The following is a 20,743-nucleotide window of genomic DNA, read 5'->3' on the forward strand; positions in this document are numbered from 1 at the left end:
TCTTCATTTATCATTATCTCAGCTACACATCCTGTATTTGCAGGCCATGGATGCTCAAAACGCAGCTGCAGTGCGTTTGGAAACACTTAAAACCTCGAACCTAGAGCGAAGGGCATTGGACTCCGAAGGCTTTGAAGTCATCGGAGTCCCCCGGGCTCCCACGTCCGACTAAAAAACCTTCCCTCTGCTGAGGGGCTCAAACACTTAACTAACTCGTTACACCAGTGTGGGTAAAAACAAAAAAAAAAGGCACACAAGAGGCACATTAACGCACGCTGCGGCGAGGTGAGGTGCTTATTTGTCCGCCGCTGTCAGATCATTAAAACAGGGAACTATCAGAGGATGCTCTTTTTGGATCGATGAGCAAGCCACACATTGCCCGACCCCCCCCCCCCCCCCGCCCCCCCCCCCCCCCCCAATCTCTGAAAACTACACTCACATTGTGATTTTATGATTTTCATAAACCTAGATTTTGACTGCCTGTGCTTCTTGGTTGTAGTCAGGTTATTTTCCTTGGTGGTGCTGGTAAAAAATAAAAAAAAAATAAAAACATTGTATCCGTGGCAGCTACCATCCCAAAACAGTCACCTTGAAAAAACGTCTGAAATGCGGTGGAGAAGACGGTTACCATAGCGTTTTATTTAAATCCCGAGGCAACAAATGAGGGCTTGAGTTGAGTTAAAAACTGTAAGGCCCACTGGGCCTTTATTTAACTTCATAAACTACCTTTGATTCGCAGCCAGGAGGCAGGGACTCCAGACAAAGGCCCATTGTTGCCTCCGCTGAAAGTTGTCTTAACCCTTTTCATGGGGGCTCTGTCAATTTAGACTGTAAAGACATAAAAAAGGCACAGTAGATGTCAGCAGGCATTTTCAGGCGAAATGTTTGCACTTGGTGCATGTAAGCGACTTTGGTCTGGGAACAATGGCATCGCACGTGTGAGTATGAACTCCCAAATCTTTCATTAATGGACCAACTGGCGCCTGCTTGAAGCTCTACACGCTACGCATGCTTTGTCGACAAAAAAATGGCGTGAAAGTGTAATCTTCGGTTTTGTGACCTCTTGAAGAGTCTGAAGTAGTGTCTGCGTCATTTTTGCGGTCTTGAGTTCATTTAATCGTGATGCACCTACAGAGAAATTAAACGGGCAAACGACATTCAGACCCAAGGTCTCCATAATTGTAGATAATGTATCCTGTTTCAAAGCAATTAGCGCAATCAGGCGGATCGGGGCACTTTGCTGCCACTAAGTAACAATGCCTCTCGGTCATTTAAGCTTCAAGATACAATTCACACTCAGCACACAGCGGCTCAGTCAGTTTGGCAGGTGTACCTGCGTGTCCGCAAGTTTTTACTTCGTTCTCTGAAGTTTGTTTTTACCATTATGCCGATTTAAATATTGAATTGTCTTATGATATTAGGGTTAATGTTTTTGTTTTATTTTAATAGACTTGCCAGAGGCTGCCATAACATGTCATGAAATATATCAAACAAAGAGAAGGTCACAAAATGTATCTGAGCCTTTCAAAGCACGACGCTTTAAGCGTTAGATTTGAAAACGTAGCACACACGTGTGATTCGACACATATATCCCCATCAGTTGGCTGTGTTTAAATGACACATGTGGCCTGGTAAAAGTCAAGGTGACAACAGAAACAGCCATTTGACTATCCTTTTTTCCCCCAGTCTAACCCAGTCCACTGTTCAGTCTTTCAAGCCTCGTTGAACAGCTGCAAAGCAGCAGCTCGCAGAGAAATACAGTCCAAATGTGAAAGCGTGCCGGCGGACGATGATAAATGCATCCAAAGCCTCGACGATTGGAAAAAATAAAAAATACTTCGTGCGGCTCGGTAAAGAAGAAATATATGATGGGATTATTAACTCTCCAAGTCAATCAAACGCACCGCTTACATAACTTTACTTCTCATTCATCTCCCTCACCTTTCCCGGGCTGACAGGCAGGATGAATGCGTCCCCGCGGTGATGGGGGATGATAAAAAACCCTCTTGCGGTTGAGAGGAAAAAAAGCCTCTCGGCTCGGCTGTCGCCAGACTAGCGGGGGGCACATTGTCCGAGGAGACTCTCTGAAAAGAAATATGTGCGTGGCATCGCCACAAAATCAGGATGTGTGCTGATTTTAAGTTGTCTGCATGAAAATGTGATACCCAGGCACCTAATTGCCTTTGATGTGATGCAGATGAAAGTCGGAAACATTGTCTAATGCCCCCAAACCCTCTCTTTTTTTCCCTCCCCCCTTTTTGAAGGAAAGACGCATGTTTGGGTTAGTGTTTTGCTTCTTTCAGACACATACACACTGAGATGCAAGATGATTCTGGTACTTTGCTCTGATTGGTTCAATCTGTCTGTTAAAACCTCAGCAGCCTTCTCCATCGGCACACCCGTGACCGCATCACCTCCTATTTTAATATCAATCCGCTGATTAATAAACCTGCCGCCACGGCGCGGGACTGCGGTTATTCAGGAACTATAGTCCTAACACTTGTAGGAAGAATACTGTTTGAGGTGGCCAAATAAACCCACCAGCTTCTTATAGTGTTAAAGTTAGCGAGTAACACGCGTTTGATTATGATAAAGACCAGAAACACAAGTCCTTCTTTTAGTCTCCAGACGTATGAATTTCTACAAGGAAAGTTGCCACAACAGATGAATATATTACCCCTTTCCTCCTTTGGTGTCGTTATTTGTTCCAGTGGTTATATCTCATTAATTTTCGTGAAATTCTGAAAGGATCGGTAATGTTTTATTCTATGTTATCAAATGATTTTATTCTTATTTTTGTGAGCTTTAAAAAAAAAAATTATAACCCACACATTTAGGCTGACATTAAGTTTCAGGGGATTTGTAATGTTCAACTCATTTAAAACAATGTCTTGTTTTTCATGTTACATATTGTAGAAAGAATAATAATAATCAGAAGAAATTATTTTTGTTATTATGTTGTTGCTGCTGTGAAGTTTTTCTCTTATGTCCTCTAAAATTGTACCATACTGGGGGAAAAACTAAATAAAATAAGTGAATATGTAAATAAATGCCGCAAAGAAACGAAAGGGAACATTTTCAATCTTTTAATTTGTGTTTAGATATCATCCCGTCTCCACTGACGGTTGAGATTTTTTTTCTTCTTTGCGTTTTTGTATGAAAACGAGTCTCTTCTTCATTCCTCCGTCCTTTTGCTGCACACTCATGGTGCACTTATACGCTTTTACACGTCTGCACGCGCGCCCTCAGCCCGATGGGATCAGCATCCCTCGCACCGTGACCCCTGCGTGACTTTAAAAGCAAAATCATTTGACCGTTTGGGCGGTGGTATCTGCGACTGTGCCTGCCCCCTCGGCTGCTCTGTGGAATTCAGATAAAACTGCGGCTTTTTGAATTTGCAGCATTTCATCGTTCAGCCAAAAGACATCTCAATTACCCGAGGTAGTGCCATTGGTGTGAAGTTGAATTATTGCCCCTTTATTTCTCTCGCGCCATTAAACAGCGAGCACACTGAAATCATTTGCAAATCACTGGTCTGGCTAATATGATATCTTGAATGGACTGATTAACTAATGGCAAATCATGGGATTTATTTCGATAAGTCATTTGGGCCTTTCAAGCGCGGAGTGCTCTTGTTGATAGAAACTAAATTAAATGCTTAATAAGCGCATAACAAGCAATGGTTTTAGCAACAAATCAGTTCAAGACGAGGTCATTAAAAATATGCTTGATGATGAAATGAAGGAAGTGAGGCATCGCTGTCAGGCGCTCAAAACAAATTGTAGAACTAATGAAAAGATTATTTTAAGATAGATACTGTTTTCACTATCTCTCAGGTAGCTTCTGATCATATGGAAATTGTGTAATAATAATTATCATTATTATTATTGCCATTATTATGTGTATTTTTTAAAAGTCAATTTTGTTTTGTATTTTTATCTTAAAATACTAGTTATGCTACATTACAGCTGACATCTTTTTGCACCTTATACAATAAACAAATGGCCTTAATGTGTCCACCCTACCATTTACAATAAATACATTTTCTCATGGAAATATAATCATTTTCCATCTTTAGTCAAATAGAAGGAATAACAATGGCCGTGGGTAGTTGTTTCAGGAATTAATTATTTTGTAACTGACATCTGAGACAAACAGGTTTTGAAATGCAGTCATAAGGGTTTGTAGAAAAGGTGTGGAAACCTCTGCCTTCAGTTGCACCATGTGGAAACCTTAAGCCCATTATTTTGGGCTGTTCCCTTTGCTTTCTGGATCTGGCCAAAGAAAAGCAAATTAACAAAAAAAAGGGGGGGTTGGCAGTGAATCGGGAGGTGTGTGTGGGGGGGGTTACATCTAAGTGCCCTGTCCATCAGATCACTGCATAGCAGACTTGGCTCCATCCTAATCTCACAAGTCTACAACCGTATGCATCTCAAGTTTATCCAGAAGAGGTTGAGCCTCTCGTAGCCCCCCGTCACCGTCCTAACCTGACTCACCCCCTGTCTTTTGCTTGTCTCCACCCAGAGGATTGCCATTTCCAGTGACCCTCTGCTGACTCAGGCTGCCTAATCCTTTAAATGTGGGTAAAGCCCAAAATGATGAGGAGTTGTTTTGTTTTTTTCCCCTTGTTTTATACAGGTGATGTCCTTCATCTCTCTCTGCCTCCCTGTGGCCAGCAGGATCACAGGCACAAGAAATCTTCTGCTTGTAAAGGGCAGCTGACTTCGCCTCAAGCAGCAGGAATGCGGGAGGATTTGTGTCAAACTCAGCTTTGCATGACATTACTGTGGTACAGACCCTTTATTTGTTGTGTGAAATCAAAGTGGGAGAAAGATTGCACAGTTCTGGAGTTTTAAAGGTAGACTTGTTTACACTCAACAGCCTTGTGAGTCACTGGCGAACAAACAGTCAGAAACATTTGACTTAATATATTCCTTAAAGTTAAATGAGCATTATGTCTTGTGTTTTTGGTGAGGAAAAAGGGAAAAACTGTCATTATTTAAAAATACACCTTCACTCTGATATTAGTTTTGTTTGTGTCTGATTCAATGTCTTAGTTTCCGTTTGAAGGTTCCAGTCAGATACCCACGACACACACACTCACACACACACACTCACACACCAGAGATGCCCCTGCAGTCCTCAAACACTCAGGAAGCAGCACTTGTACTCGCCTCCTGACTAGACTCTAACCCTCTCCTATGGGAGACATATTTAATTTAATTAAGGCCTGTCAACGCTATTGATTTTGGCACTTTCAATTATGGCCCAGCCGTTTATGGGCTCCATGGGCTGTGGATCTACTGATCTGTGATGAGTTGGCCCTATCAGCTCGGGACCACATGGACGAGGAACCTCTTTGTCTTCCTTATGGCCCTGCCCTGTCTGTAGGAGACACTGACACATGGCTGTTGCCTCGGTCTTGCTCCCCTCCTGCTACCCATAATTAATCCCTCATTAGACAGGTCTTTATTGTTTAATTTGTGCCGTTCATAATCAAATTGGGCAGATTAATTGCTACAGAATTTAGAAGCGGGGATGAAAAATAACCACTTTTAATTGTCTTCAGGTTTTATGACGCCCAAGGCTCTTTGCTAAGCAATCACTGGGCACAGTTGAAATATCTCACATCCTAAAGAATTTTCTCTACATCAGTTTTTGAGTGATGAACCATTATTCATGCCGGTTCTCTGTTTATAGAAAGCACAGCTACTTAGCTGAAGCTCATTAAAATGTTTCTGAGAGATATATTTCCCCTTGCCATCCTAATTGCAAAAGTCAACCTTACAAATTCTTGTGTTTATTTATGATCTTGGCCTTTTGCTTGTGTTCTGTTTGTGTACTTCCTGGTCAGTGTTGTGTGAGTGCAAGAATTTAAGGGGTAAGGTAACAATTTCAAGTTGGTTTTTAGCTGTTAGAGAGAGACAATGGGTATGATCTTTGTATAAGAAAATATTTCCATTGGATCTGGATTGTAGCTTTAGATACAAGATCTTTCTGTGTAGCGTGTAGGAGGGCTGCAATAAAACGGTTATGAGTGCCTCTAATATTGAGAGGTGTAGTGGGGGAAAGGGGATTTGGACGAATACTGTTAGGTGTGACAATAAAAGTGTAACAAGTGATTTGCTTGACACATTTTTACAGCATATATTTAAGTGGTGACTCAAACACCAGTAGCTTCTAACACTTAATAAAGAAACACTTTTGCACGCTTTTGCACAGGCACCTTGTAAATGCACTTCTAAGCCATATTTAAGTGAAAACAGAAATGAATATTGCTGTCGTTTTGCATTGGTTACGGTACACAGACCTCAATGAGGACATGAAGTAAGGCCTGTGTTTAATGTGCCAAAATCAGGAGCTGCTTGAATACCGCAATGATGAATACAAAATATGGAAAATACAAAATAAATATATACATATATATATATATATATATATATAGCTGACCCTCCCCCCCAAAAAAAACAACTACCAGAAATACAACTATTAAATAGGATCTTGGCAGTTTTAGGGAAATATTCATGTATTCATTTAGTTTTTACTTCAGCGTTATTAATTTGGATTTATTCAATTAATCTTATTGAATAAAGTCCAAGAGCATTCTAATATTGACATTACGGCAATGTTGGAGTGGGTTGAAAACATGAATTCTATTTTATAGAGGGAAAAAAAACAGAGAATCATAACTCCATTTTTACATGTCCATATATACCAGATACATGTAAACCCTTGCACAGACTGTGCAATGCATGTGAACACGTGTGAAAATGCCAGAGTTGCTGGGTGTGTATGTGTATGCAGCATCATGTTTCAATGACATCATTTAATGAGAGCATTGATGTCAAAAGTAGGGTAATTGCGTCGGCTGTCGTGTCACCATACACCTTGGCAATTATACTGTCACTCAACGATTATGGTTCATTATCTTTGTGAGAGGCCGGTAGTCCAAACAATGGACTCGCACAAACCTGTATACTAATTGCTAGCAGACACAAGTAGACATGTGGAGCCAGCTGAAGAGGTATATATTAAGCTTCTGTTGAGTGTATGGGAATTATGAGGGCAAGTTACACAAATATGATTATTAAGTTTCACTTGATGGACAGACGAGCATAGTGAGAGGTACAAGTGTGCTATTTAGAGATGGATCAGGCAGTTCACTGCGGTTCAAAAAGGACAGGGTTGGATGGTTTAGTGGAAAATAATAAGAGCCACTTGAATGCAGGAATTAAGGGTAGTTCAGGGGAGGATATAGACCTTTTCTAAAAATGAAAAGTTGGCTCCTCCTTGACTCATTAAAACCAGGCAACAGGACCAAAGTGATGGAATAACAATGAAATCTCATTTGGATGTGATATTTATCAAACTTTGTTCCACATTCTAAGATGAAAGTTTTTCCCATAGATGAGCCGGTAAATGTTCACCATTTTGTGCCCTTATGAACCCTTTTGCCCTCTCTGCACCAGTGGAGTCCTTATAAGGCAGCATGGATTCCTTTGGCTTGTATGCTTCATATTATCTTCACATCCCCCTTATTCAATATCTCTGATGATTATCTTTGTTGAATTTGAGGCCCATGACCAGGAGGAGCCTCGGCCCTTTTATGCATAACTGGATCTCAGTTTGTGTTTTCTGTGTCATAGCGAAACAGTTGTGTAATTAGTTTTGTGTCCAACAGATGGCTGACCACTGTTACTGTGAGCAATTACAAACTCTGGGGGGATTATTTGGAAACATGCTGATTTAGTTATAACAGGTACAGATGTTTTACAGTAAAGCACGCTTTCAGAGTTATGATTGCACCGCCCAGGTGATGACAATCAAGCTCAGTCAGCAGTACTGACCATGCAACGAAACACAATGTTACTCACAGTTACAGAAATCTACATGGTTTAGGGCTTAAACATTTTTATATCCACGCATCAATTCCATTCATGTCACCTGAATGCTGCCTGACGGAAAAATCTCACAATTTCTAACCATGGATTATAGACTCTGTATTGGACATGTGGACAGTTGTCCTGTAAGGTGCTTTCTGGTGAGACTGGTCTGCCCCATAGTTCTGAAAGTCCACGAAATTAATAAAACATTCATTTGAACTGAAACCTCGATTTTTAAAGCATGGACAGAAGACTTTAGCATTAAATTTTTACTTTGACAAGTGAATGCCAAATGTTTGGTTAGCAGTCGCGGTTACTCTGCAGCAGTGTCAGATGACTGTGGTAGAGTGTACAGATAAGGCTGCAGATTTCACATTTTTCATGAAAGCCTTTACTATTATTCATGAAATGAGCTTCAAAATGAATGCAGAAAATACTTTGAAGACATTGACATTTTTAGAAATTCAATTATCTCATCCAAACGTTGGTGTAGTCAAAGAGTCGTACAAAACTTTACAGACTATTTGTCAAGATAAACTAAGGAAAATCCACCCCATCCTTCCTGAGGAACTTAACTCGGGTTGGATTGCTTTGACAGAAACTTCTTAAAGTCACGCTGTCCTTACGACAGAATAGCTAGTATGTTCTTTCAGCTCGAAGCTGTGTTTTGGATCCTTTCCCTGTTGTGGAAGGAATCAAGCTCTATAAATTACATCTGCATGATAAATTGTGGCATTACAATATTAACTTATATCCATCCAAGCACAAGATAGTCCTGACCAGTTGTATAGTTTCCCATCCACAAAGCATGCACAAACAGTCACATAATCCCCACTATTCTTACTTCCTTAAGAATCTTTTCATTAGTTCTACGTCTCACAAATGTTTCTCATTTTGAGAACTCCTCGGACGTACTGCACTTTTCAACAATCTTCCACTGTCCAGTGTTTGTGTGTAGTTGCCCATCTTAATCCTTTCTCTCATAACTCTGCTTTCCAGCAATGCCCCAAAAGGCAAGGCTCCTCAAATAACTTTTTCATTGTTGACAAATGTTTTACAGATATCATTTATTGAAGTTCTGGAGACTCCTGCTTGCTTCCTTGCTCAGTTGTGTACGTGAGTCTCCTTCTTTTTCATCTCAGGGTAGAGAGAGATTGCACTATTCTGGAGAAAATGAATAATATTGCAAGTTTTCTGGCAGTTTCAAGTGAGGAGTAGCCTTAATTTCTCAGAACAAGTTAGTCTAATGACTTTCAAAGGACAGTTCTGATGCTTCACTCATCCAGCCAGATTCAGTTCTTCTTTTATCAGTATGACAGTTTGCAGCTCTGTAAACATAACTACAAGCAGGGTTTTTCTCTTATGATCAATTGGCCTTTTAATATGATGAAGTTGTTTTAGATCACACAGTGGAACACAGATGGTTGCTGAAATTAGGCTTAAGTAGATATTTCATAATCACTGATGATTTATGATCAGATCTACAATTCATTCATTTTAGTTGACAACAATAATCATATTTTAATTGAAAACAAATGCATTTCCTTTTAAACACAAGCACATTTCTATGTGAAGCTAATATTTTGAATGATAAAAATTGGATACATAGTATATATATATAGTGTATGTATGTATTTATGTACGTACATTTATATATATATATATGTACATACATATGCATATATATTGATTGCTGCAAAAGAAGTGTAAATTGTTTTAAAGATATGGTTTATTTTATCAAACTCTTAGCTCAGACACATATATACATACTTGAGAAAGTGTGTAAACAGAGGCTTCTTATGAATCACGGTTGCATAGTAGTTGTGTCGAGCTGCGATGACGAGGCACTCCGTGCTGTGTGGTGGAGCCACGGAGGCTGCACAAACATCTCCTTGGAGGCCCCTGCTCCTTGTTTAATGAAACACTGTAGGGGCCCTGCGAATGCACACGGAGAGGCACAGCGGAATCTGATGGACAGTGTCACAGAGGCCATGACAATTATGTTTTCAGCTATTCAACTACTTGAATCTTTACTATTCAACAAATAGTAAAGATGTTGAGATTTGTTTGTTCAGTCATTCAGAAGTGTTTCAAAGTGAAGAATGGCTCGGGGGGTGGGTGGGGGTTGGGTTGATGGTGTAATGAGGGTTTTCAGCTCAAGATGTTTGTTTTTGTTCTGATTGGATTGCGTGAGGCTTGATGCTTCTCTGAGTGCTCACTGGTCTCATTATGGCTGGAGCAATCTACTTTTAATAGCAGCAATTTGTTGGCTCTACTAGGACTGGTGTCATGGACTGTACACAGGATCACAAAGACATGCTTAGATTTGGAAAAAACAATGAAACAGTAAACATGTTTTCTGACTGGGTTGCTTGGTGATGACCTGTTTGTCATGTCTCATGCCCGAGCTTCTGATGATCTATCGTCAGCCACAGTCAACAAACTCTTCCTCGCTCCTCTTGTGGTTGTCTCCACTGAGGTGTGTCTGCTATTCTTTTCGCATGTATGACTGTGATGTAGTGCACTTCCTATACAATCATTCAAATTTGCTGGCAAAGGTGTTTAATCACCTGACAAGGAAGGAAGAATATTTCATTAGTCAAATCCTGTAACTGCGTGGGAGCAAGACATCACATATGTAAATGAACAGAAAGCGAGACAGGGGAATAAAAGGGAATGTGGGTACAGAGGGTTTCCTTTGAAGGTGATTTAGTTCCTTGTTTGAATGTGAATGTGATTAGAAGAATAGGCACCAGCCATTATTGTCTGCTTGAATATGATATTTGTCAGCTGGTTCTCCATTCTTCATGAATGGAATTCACAGTCCTGCGACTATCACTGTTTTTAACTAAAGGATTGGTTACAAGGATTCAAAAGTAATTGAACACTTTTCCACAATATCTTTCCTTGGCAGCTGTGTGTCATTTCAGTGCCAGTTCAAGGACATTAGAGTTCATGTGTGACCCTGAGTTGTAAGGCATATCCATTCAAAATAAGTGGACTTTGTTAATTGGACACATTTTTTACAATTGTGGTGAACAATTGTCCTCAAAAAAATACAAAAATATAAAGATATTTAAATAGTATATACCACACCACATGATAGCATTTTGCAGATGCGGCAGGTCTGGTCACCCAATTAGTATATTTTAAGGCCTAGTTAATTGGTATAATAATGCCTAAACCTCATCACCTACTTTTTAATCCTTAAACCTAACTGAGAGGTTTCGAACAAAATCTTAAAGCCAAAGTAATATAAAACTAAATGAAATGTGGAGAGTATTGAGTATTGAAACAGATAAAGATGAATTTGGGGTTCTTGGATAACATTTGTATGTAAATGCCACAACACCCATCACCTTTGTATCTGGGCACCCTTTAAAATGGGTAAACACTTTATGATGAAATGCTGTGAAACTGCAGTCATTTGTGTATTTTATTGTATACATTTTTGTGTCCAGATTCACAAAATAAAGAGAGAGAGAGTCATGTCCCAGGATATAAATCAATACATTTTGTGGCAGTTCATGAATTGTGTTGGATCTCATTTCAGCTTCATTCAGTTAGTTAAGGACCATAGTAAAAGCAGAGAGACAACACAACAATCAAAAACTGAAGGAAGGCCACAATGACAACCTAGGAGACAATAACTTTAAAAAATACAAAGCATTGCTTGAGATGGTCATTAGTCGTGCTTTCATCAACTTTTTTCATGCACCTTTTGAAGCTTCGCGCTAATGTCAAGATGGAAAAAAACCCTCCTAATTTGACTATAAAAGACCCAATTCTGGCAAGTTGAGAGTGGTTTGCCTTTTTCATCAAAGATACACGTCACTGGAGATGAAAACGTGTTTTAAGTCCTGATATAAAGAACATTTAACTAGCACAGCTGATCACATGAAGGATAAGCTTCTTCCATTTCTAGATGGTTGATAATAGTTGAGATTAAATCATAATTAAAACGTGCCAAATGGAAAAAATATATCCCAAAAATAAATCCATTTTCTTCATTCATTTCCATGACAAGTGGTCTTGTGTGTTTTCCTCAATATTTTGTTCCTGCATTAGTAACCTCTTCATTTTCCTCTCTGTTTTTTAGAAATATGCAGAATGTTGCTTCATCAACTTAAGACAACACTGCACAACTTATTTTTACTGACTCCTAACAGCTGTGTCAACAAACTCAACAAATGTCTCCACACTTAAAAACGTCTCTTTGCTTGCAAATTACAACCCCACTTCCAAAAAGTTGGCTTGCCATGTAAAATTGTAATAAAGACAGTTCCCATCAACTAATATTTCATATCCAACAGAACACGGCAATATATCAAATGTTGATATTTTTACTATTTAATAAAAATGATTAGCTCATCTTGGCAGCATCACGTCCCAATGAAGTTGGAACAGGATCATGTGTAGCACGCCCCACTCATTTAACAGTCCGTTAATGTCTGAGACCAGTTGCTGGACCTTTGGAAGAGCAGTGCTGTCCCATTCTTGTCTGATATGTGATTTTAGGTGTTCAACAGCGAGTGTGGTGTTTCATGGTGTCCTAAATGTTTTCATTTGGCAAAATGGTCTGGACTGCAGGCAGGCCAGTCTAGCATCCCAACTCCTCCACTGTGGAGCCATGCTGTTGCAATGGATGCAGTATGCATTTTAGCATTTGCTTGCTGAAATATGCAAGGCCTTCTATGAAAAAGGCATCATCTGGATGGGAAAGTTGCCCGTTCCATAGGCACTAATGCATCCCCATACCTTCAGAGATCCAGGCTTTTGAACTGCGTGAAGATAACACATCAGATGGTCCATCTCCTCTTTAGTTTAAAGGACACAGTGTCCATGATTTGAAATTTAAAATTTTCAGTTCATCTGTTCCACTTTGCCTCAGTTCATCTTAAATTAACTTTGGCCGAGATAAGTCTAATGGACTGTTTTTATATTCTGTTATGTTACTGAATTGTTGCCAATTACCCTATCTAGTTGAAACATGTTTTGAAACATATCTTTTTGGTAACAAATATTTTTTCATCTTGTTGTGGCCCCTTTTCCAACTTCTTGTTATTGCCACCAAATTCAAGATTAGCTGATAGTTTTCATTGAATAGATTTGATATATTTTCTATGTTCCATGGTGGATGAATTATTGGTTCATGAGATTTGCAAATCATTACCTTCTGTTTTTAGTTACAGTTTACAAAATGCCCCGGCCTTGGGGTTGTGTATGGAAATACAGCTGATACTGCAAAGGGTGTTCCACAAAATTATAGTTAAGAAAATGTTGGTGATGTCTTTATGTGTATTTGTTCAGTTACTTTATTTTAGGTTCCGTTGGATTACCCAAACAATTAAAAAAACAATATAGGATACCTTCTAGAGAGCAAGGGCAAAGGAAGACCCCATTCATGTCCGTATAGATCTGGTTGACTTTGTTATTGCATGAAAAGGCAAAGGATAGGCCCACAGAAACGCCACAATCTCAATGTTGTATCCATTGTTTTATTGTATGTTAAATGTGCTGCAACACAAACCCTGAATAATAACTGTCTGAGTATTTATGATCTATACTATATAAACATAAAAAAATCTAAAGATATTAACAAATCAGCTAAATAACAGGATATTTTCATATAAACAATAAAATACAAAGTACCATATTTGCTACGCACGTGGACCTACATAATCTCTTTTCTGTTTTTACTCTCTTGTGTAACACAGCAAGCCAGCCACTCAACCAACAATGATGGATAAACCTACATGTATACAAAGGCAAAGAGGCCTGTAAATGAACAGCGCAGGCCATGCAGTGGAAGACGTGGTCATGTCTTTATCTTTGCTTAACAGGATTAGTGAACCCATGAAAGGCACACAAAGTGACACAATTAGGGGCAGTGTCCGTTTCACTTTACAATTCCAAGAGTTCCCACCTCTCCATTGCAGGCGACGGAGCTCAGCCGAGCTCTTCTCCAGAGCCGAGATCACCTCAGCCCCTTGCGAACCCTTTAATGTGTGGCTTTATGTGACACGAGGGCCTGTTCCACCCCTCAACCCCCTGCAGCACACAGCTCATTGAGCTCATAAGAAACACAATTAAATTCAGCTAAAGCAAGACCACTGACTGCTCAGTAGTAGCCTAATAAGCTTAAAAGGGGGTAAATAAATCTACTTGCGTGTTATTGGTCTGAAGATAATCCCTCATGGCTTGACATTAGAGCGAGTTTTGACGAATGAGGCTTGCTCCGTGGCTCTGCAGCTGCTAAGGAGTTTTGGTAGTAACAAAGCTAGAGGGTTGTACTTGACACCTGACAGGGGCTGAACACCACTAAAAATCCTCTTAGGTGGCCATAAGTCTTATCAAGTGCACACTCTTGTTTGAAGAGAGCACCCTCTGAGAGTCAACACACGACCAAAATGATGATGGCAGGACCACAGTGCTGAATGATATACAGTTTCAGTTTCTTGTGACTTTTTCCATTTGCGGTTAGAGGATTATGAAAGCTTGGCAAGTTTCCACTGACTCCAGGCGTGGGAGGTAAGAGGCAGCACTATGAATTAATTGTTTCATTACACAGTTTTGAAACATATTAGATGGGATTAATATGCATTTACTCTGTCTGCTGGTGACACCTGATCCAATTTCTAAGAGCTGCATTAAATGAACCAAAGCAATATAAAACACTTAACTTGCCATTTGGTTTCTGAAATTGTTTCCAGTCCTGTAGCAATCCTGTGAACAGGTTGTATTTTCCTCCAATCCCAACATAATTGGAGCCTTGCTTTTGACCTTTTGTACATGTTATTAGATTGTTAAAACTATCAAGTCAGAGGCTTGGCATTTAACCAGATAGCCACATGCACTGATAATCCCTTTTCTGTTATTTTAAATTTTGCAAGAATTGGCCCCTCTCAAGGTTTTTCTCTGTGAGTACAATACCTTTCATCTGTGCATTTTGTCATAAATGTGATGGGCCAAGATGGCAAAATGGTGTAAATAGAACCCAGACGTCCGAGCTCCAATGTAGATGGAAACAGCTATTTATCTTATTTACTTTGGAAAGAACAGGAAAACCACATATTTACTTCCAAGCCCTTCTTCTTTAGAAAATAAAAGCCTGCTTTTGATTGAGTGAGCACTTAAACAACTCACTTTTCACAATGAGAATTAATGGCTCTCATTTGGATGGCAAACCCTGGCATGTGAGATTCACAGCATCGTGACGGCGTCCTTTGCTGCACGGAAACGCCAAACAGACAAGTCACCTGACCTCAGATGACACCAGAGTCAGCTCAGTGTATGAGAACCATAACCTTTTACACCCACTGTTTATAAACCACTGGAACAACTGAAACAACCAACCAGGCCTAATGGTAACTTCCCAATAGTAGGTGTCACAGACCGAGTGGTGGTTTGTGGCCTCTTCTACAACTGTCAAGTGCTGTAAGAGTCTTAAAAGAAACCACCAAAGTTCAGCCCATACAGATTAGCACAATGAATTAATGTTCTTATTTTAAAGGCCAAAAAAAAAAATCTATATCTTATTCTAAAGCACAATTTCATATCATAAGATGTACCAGCTATTTTGGTCCTCATTGTAAAACATTTTACCTGTCAACTTTATTTGTCTTTGCAGACAGAAAGGAAAACTGAGGAACATTGTGTTTGTCATAATACTTCCAGACCTGCTTGCATATTATTTTACAGGACTCTCCATCAGGAGACAGGCTTTATGACCTGTCTGGAACCGATAGTTTATAAATCATTTTTAAACATTATGTTTTCTTTTAAGACCAGCTTTCTGTTTTACTTTGTTAGACTGAGGCACAAACACTATTTACTTTATTTTAGTTTGTATTTGTCCATTTTTAGACTTATATCTTATTCCAGAAGTGAATAGCTCTTGACGACAAAACTGCATGTTCAGGTTTAGAAAGCGTGCACATTATCTCCTGCAAGCATTTAAAAAAATTCAAGTTATAATGTGTCGTAAGGAGAAAGTGACTACTTTTGAGAACATTTTGTTTTGGCTTTACAGGTGTCACCAAGAAAATATGTTTTGGGTTGACAAGTTAAGATCCAGCAATCTTGGATCAGAACATGTTTTGGGTTTTTTTGTGGCCAGCAACACACTAAAAAAAAAGCTTGGATTTGTTTGTTACTCTTCACGGACGACAGTCTTGTTAACGAGGACCAGCAGGATGCTGGCTTTGTGGGGAGGCTGAAGCTGAAAGCCAAGGCTGTTCCAATACTAAAAGGGCACAAGTCAGAACCACAAGTAGTGAGAGAAAAAGTGTTTTAACTGTCTGTGCTGTGTTGGCATTAAATGTATGAACAGATTTTAGTACAAACACGTTGGTTACACTGAGCAAAAAGGTAGAAAAAAAGTCTTATGTGGCCATTAATACATTTATAAATAAGAAGACAAGTGAAAGTATCCATTTGTTACTTCTACAACCGCTAAAAACACAAACTCACTCAAGCAGTTATACAATTGCAGGTTCTGAGTGTATTTCCCAAACTAAGACTTACTATGGCAATATTTGTTGTGGCTGTTTGCCATGCTGCACACTTTCATATTCGGGACTAGATTCTTTCTCAAACACGTATGACTGGATTTCGTGTATTGTCATGCTTGAGAATGTACCGTGTTTCTTGCTTATGTGCTGTTGTAGCTTCCTAGCTGGCAGTCATTGTAGTGCACATTAATGAGTCACTGTCATCCCTTTCTCTGCCCACTCAGCTAACCCACAGGAATTTGACCAATCAGAAAACTCTTTATCCAGCTCCTGTTTTTAAGAGGAGGCTTGCCCCAAAAGAAAGGCTCTCTCTCATTCTGAACTATTTGTAAACGATTTGGAGTTACAAAGTGTGCAAAGCTAATCTAGAGGTACCCATGGTTAAGAATTACACGACTGGAATTGATTTTGCCATGTCCACTTTAAGAATACAACATAAAAACAATGAAATATAAGGATACAAATAATCAGAAGAAACTGACTAAGAAATATAACAGCGCAACATAATACAAATGATTAAGTTTTCATATTTAACTCGAGAACAAAAAGCCAGAAAGGAGAAAGGGTGGGTCTTGAATATTGATTTAAATAGATTATCTTTACAGTCAGAGTGGTGTGTATATGTAGAGTTAAACTGTAACTTTTTCTTTTAAAGTCACATGTGTTTGCATGTATTCTTTTCTACAACAGGCTATAAACATATCAAATACAAATTGTTCCACCGAGACTGAAGCAACAGCAACTTACAGATTCACTTTTAACTTAAACTATTGAAGCTCCAACTGTACAAATGGAGCAATAAATGCTTATCATGTGAAATTGGAGGTGGCAGACAATAATTAGCACAGCTCAGAGATGTTATTTTAAAGCTAGGATTCTCCCTAGAGGCAATGTTGAGTCTATGTTCACCGCTTGGTCACCTGTCTACTTATCTGGACAGGTCAATGCGCAAGGCCTCTCTTTAGAGTTCAGATAGCATCTTTTGTCTTCTTTGTGTGGTCAGGCAGGGAGCAGATGAGCCCTGAAGCGGGTGGATGGACTTCTCTGGTGAACACCGCCAAATGTTAATGACACCCAAAGAGGATTTTCCCTAACACTGATAAAACCCAGATTTAGTGCCGCTCATAAAACACAAGGCAAATTGTCCACTTATAGCTATCTACTTCAAGAGCTGGAAAAGGGAATAGGGTCCACTAAATTTCCATCTCAAATACCACTGCCAACTGAAGAGGATTTTTTCTTCCTTTTTTTTTTTCTTTTACCCTTTCAGCGCTGTGGGTGGTGGGTGGAGGTTCTGATCTTTATCATTCCTTCTAAAAGCAAAAACAACCTTCAGTTCTTCAAAATTAATTTTTACGATAAGTTTATTTAGAGAACACTGGGAAGAAAATGTCCATATTTTAATTTACTGATAAGACTATAATACATATGTTTACAGTACGGCTTCAGATTATCTGTCTTTTAGATCATGCCATAGGCTTTATTGCACATAAATGCTTTTAAAATCTGCAAGCTAAGGAGTAATAAGTGTTATTATTGGATTAGCTGGCTCATAAGCCTCCTTTCCGCTCTCACAGGCCTGGAAGAAAAGTCCTTTCACACACAATGGAACCCAAAGTTCATATCCTAATGAATCATAGCAATTATCTTAATATCCTGTTAGCTTTTAAACTTGAGGAGTATGAGTAAATCTGAATATAAACTTACTAAAGAGCAATTACAACAATGTATTAGATGAGCGTCCAGTATTTATTTGTATGGCCCAGATGTTAACTGAGGCAGAAAATTTAATTGTTGAAATAATGATACAATGCTTATTCTGTTAAACTGATTTGTGTCATTAGAATAATGTTTTGCTGCTTTTTAAACTTTCTTTTTCATATTGTACTATAAACATTCTAATATATAGGAATATGTGCTTTTCATTGTCTTAATATTTCCTTATATTTCAGATTCATGTCTTTCGTAGCACCTTCTAACACTATCAAAAGCACAATTGTAAATTGTACTATTTCTCGTAAAGAGCATTTTGAATTACCCGCTTTGGTATTTTAAAGTTTATGACACATTTCCCAATTTTTTTGTTTCTGACTCAGAGTTTGTTATCCTTCGCCTGTTTTACGTCAGAGGAATTAAGGGAAACAAGAACGTCATCATGAGTAGTCGAGCAAGCAACAGCAGCCACAAAAATGGTTACAGTGCTTTGTGCTGACCCTTGGAAGTGGCCTGCAGTAAAAAGGAAAGTGGAGGAGCAAGAATGGAAATGTCAGTGGGAAGTTTTACAAGTGTGTGAAATGTACAAGCATGTGAATTCATCGGTCTATATTTTTGTCATTGTACATAGAAGCAGGATTGCTGGGGCCGGGGGAGTGGAGCTGAGTGAAAGAGAGCAGGGACCTCTTCTGGTATCTAAATGATTACAATGAGTCCCTTTCAAGCCGTGGCGGCCAGCACTGTGACTTGATATGATTTTTATCAGATGCTGAAATGCTACATTACCAAGTGGGCAGTAAATTATGTCTAAACCAATTACAGCAGGACCCTGTGCGGCCCAACAGCCACTGCTGGCCAAGAAGGATGGAGAGAGGCAGGATAAAGGAGGGGAGGGGGTGGCGGCAGGAATGAGAGGAGGATATGATAGGGTGGATTTTGGGGGGGGGCTGAGGGCTGGAGTTTGTCTTGATTAGTGGAGTCTGGGGGCGCATGAGAGTCTGGCGATAAGGTCGCTTCCAGGGTGTGTGCATGTGGGTGTGTGCGTGTGTGTAAGAGACTGAGAATTGCAGAAGAAAATCACACAAAGGTAAGTGGGTAAGTGTGTGTGATTTGGTGCACAGTGGATTCATGTGCATTTTAGGAAGATTAGAGCATGTGAGGGTCAGAAAAATCACAGAGAAAAGAAAAAAGGAACTGTGTGTTCTAAATCTGTCCGATTAAATGAGAAAGCAATAGATTGGCCTCAGTAGCTTAATGCTTGTCGAATAAAACTGGTTTCATATATCTAGTCAGGGTATCGCAGCATATTCCCTTTTTTATTGTCAACAAAATGAGCATGAAATGTATCACTGAAAATGGCTGTGCTATCAGAGTATGACGATACGAGTAGAATCTTTTACTCAGAAATGAAACATAATAAATTGTGTTAGATCAGAAGAGCATTCTCTGAACTAAAAACGAGCAGATAAAAATAATTGCAAATTACTTGGAAAAAATAAAAAAGTGACAGGGCCGCCAAGTGAGACGCAGATCTTTACATTTTCAATTTCCAAATGAAATAAAAATGACAAAACGAGATTTACTTGAGTTTGCACAAACTGTGAATCAAATGTGAATCAACAGCATTGACACATTTGCACATCATTTACACCGTACACTTGACTTAAAACATTACAAAGACAGCAAATCAGATGTTGAAGATGGGAATTTTTTTTCCCCAGATATATACTCACGAATTTAATTTCAGTAACATGTTTCAAAATAAGAATCAAATGCTAAAAATATCACAGGAACGTGGTACGACCTGTTAAAAGAATCCAAAAAACTGTAGAATTCTGAGGAAAGGCTGAAAGCCATTGATGAATGTCTGAGAGCATTATGCAGTACTGCATTCAAAACAGACTAGTTTCTGGAGTGAAAAATGACTTTGCGGGCTCAGGAAAGAGATCCCGAATGTCACTGCCTTCCCTGGACCTGAGCTCATTTAAGATGGACTGAAGTAAAGTGGCAAATTATCCTGAGATCTGATAAATCAAAATTATAAACAAGAAAAATTGTTCACCTCGGTATCGGTGCACAGTTCTAAAAACAGCCTCTGCGATGGTATGGCAGTGCATTACTGGACTTGTCATAGGTAACTCGCACATCTCTAAATGTATTAATACCGCTTCAAACAATCTACCAATATTGTGTTTTTTCAGGTGAAGTTGAATTGGCACAAATATACCTCATTAAGGCTTAGATGATCTTTGAGACGATCATTTAAGTTCACACAGTAGTGTCTTGCTTAAAAAGAGAAATCAATTCAAATGTGAAATGTTTGACTTTGAGCTCTGGAATACTGCTGAACTGTGAGCGCACAAGGCGTGTGCGTGTGTTGTGCCTTATCCTGTCCATCTGCCCTAATTTGTTTATCGCCATCCTTTTCATAAACACCATTAGAGTGCAAATAGGTGATCATAAAGTGGAATGGCTCTCCCTCTCATTTACTCTGACAATTAAGATAAAGTGGAGAGATTTGGCTGAACATCTTTATTGGCATGTCCTTTGAAGACAAATGGAGTAACTTTCCCTTGTCACTTAGGTGCAGCGTATTCGCAGTGCAGGGCGGTTCAATGACTGATTTGGTCACTG

The sequence above is a fragment of the Leuresthes tenuis genome, unplaced genomic scaffold (genome assembly GCF_036924035.1).
Source record: "Leuresthes tenuis unplaced genomic scaffold, fLeuTen1.0.hap1 SCAF_3, whole genome shotgun sequence".
Classification (NCBI taxonomy): domain Eukaryota; kingdom Metazoa; phylum Chordata; class Actinopteri; order Atheriniformes; family Atherinopsidae; genus Leuresthes; species Leuresthes tenuis.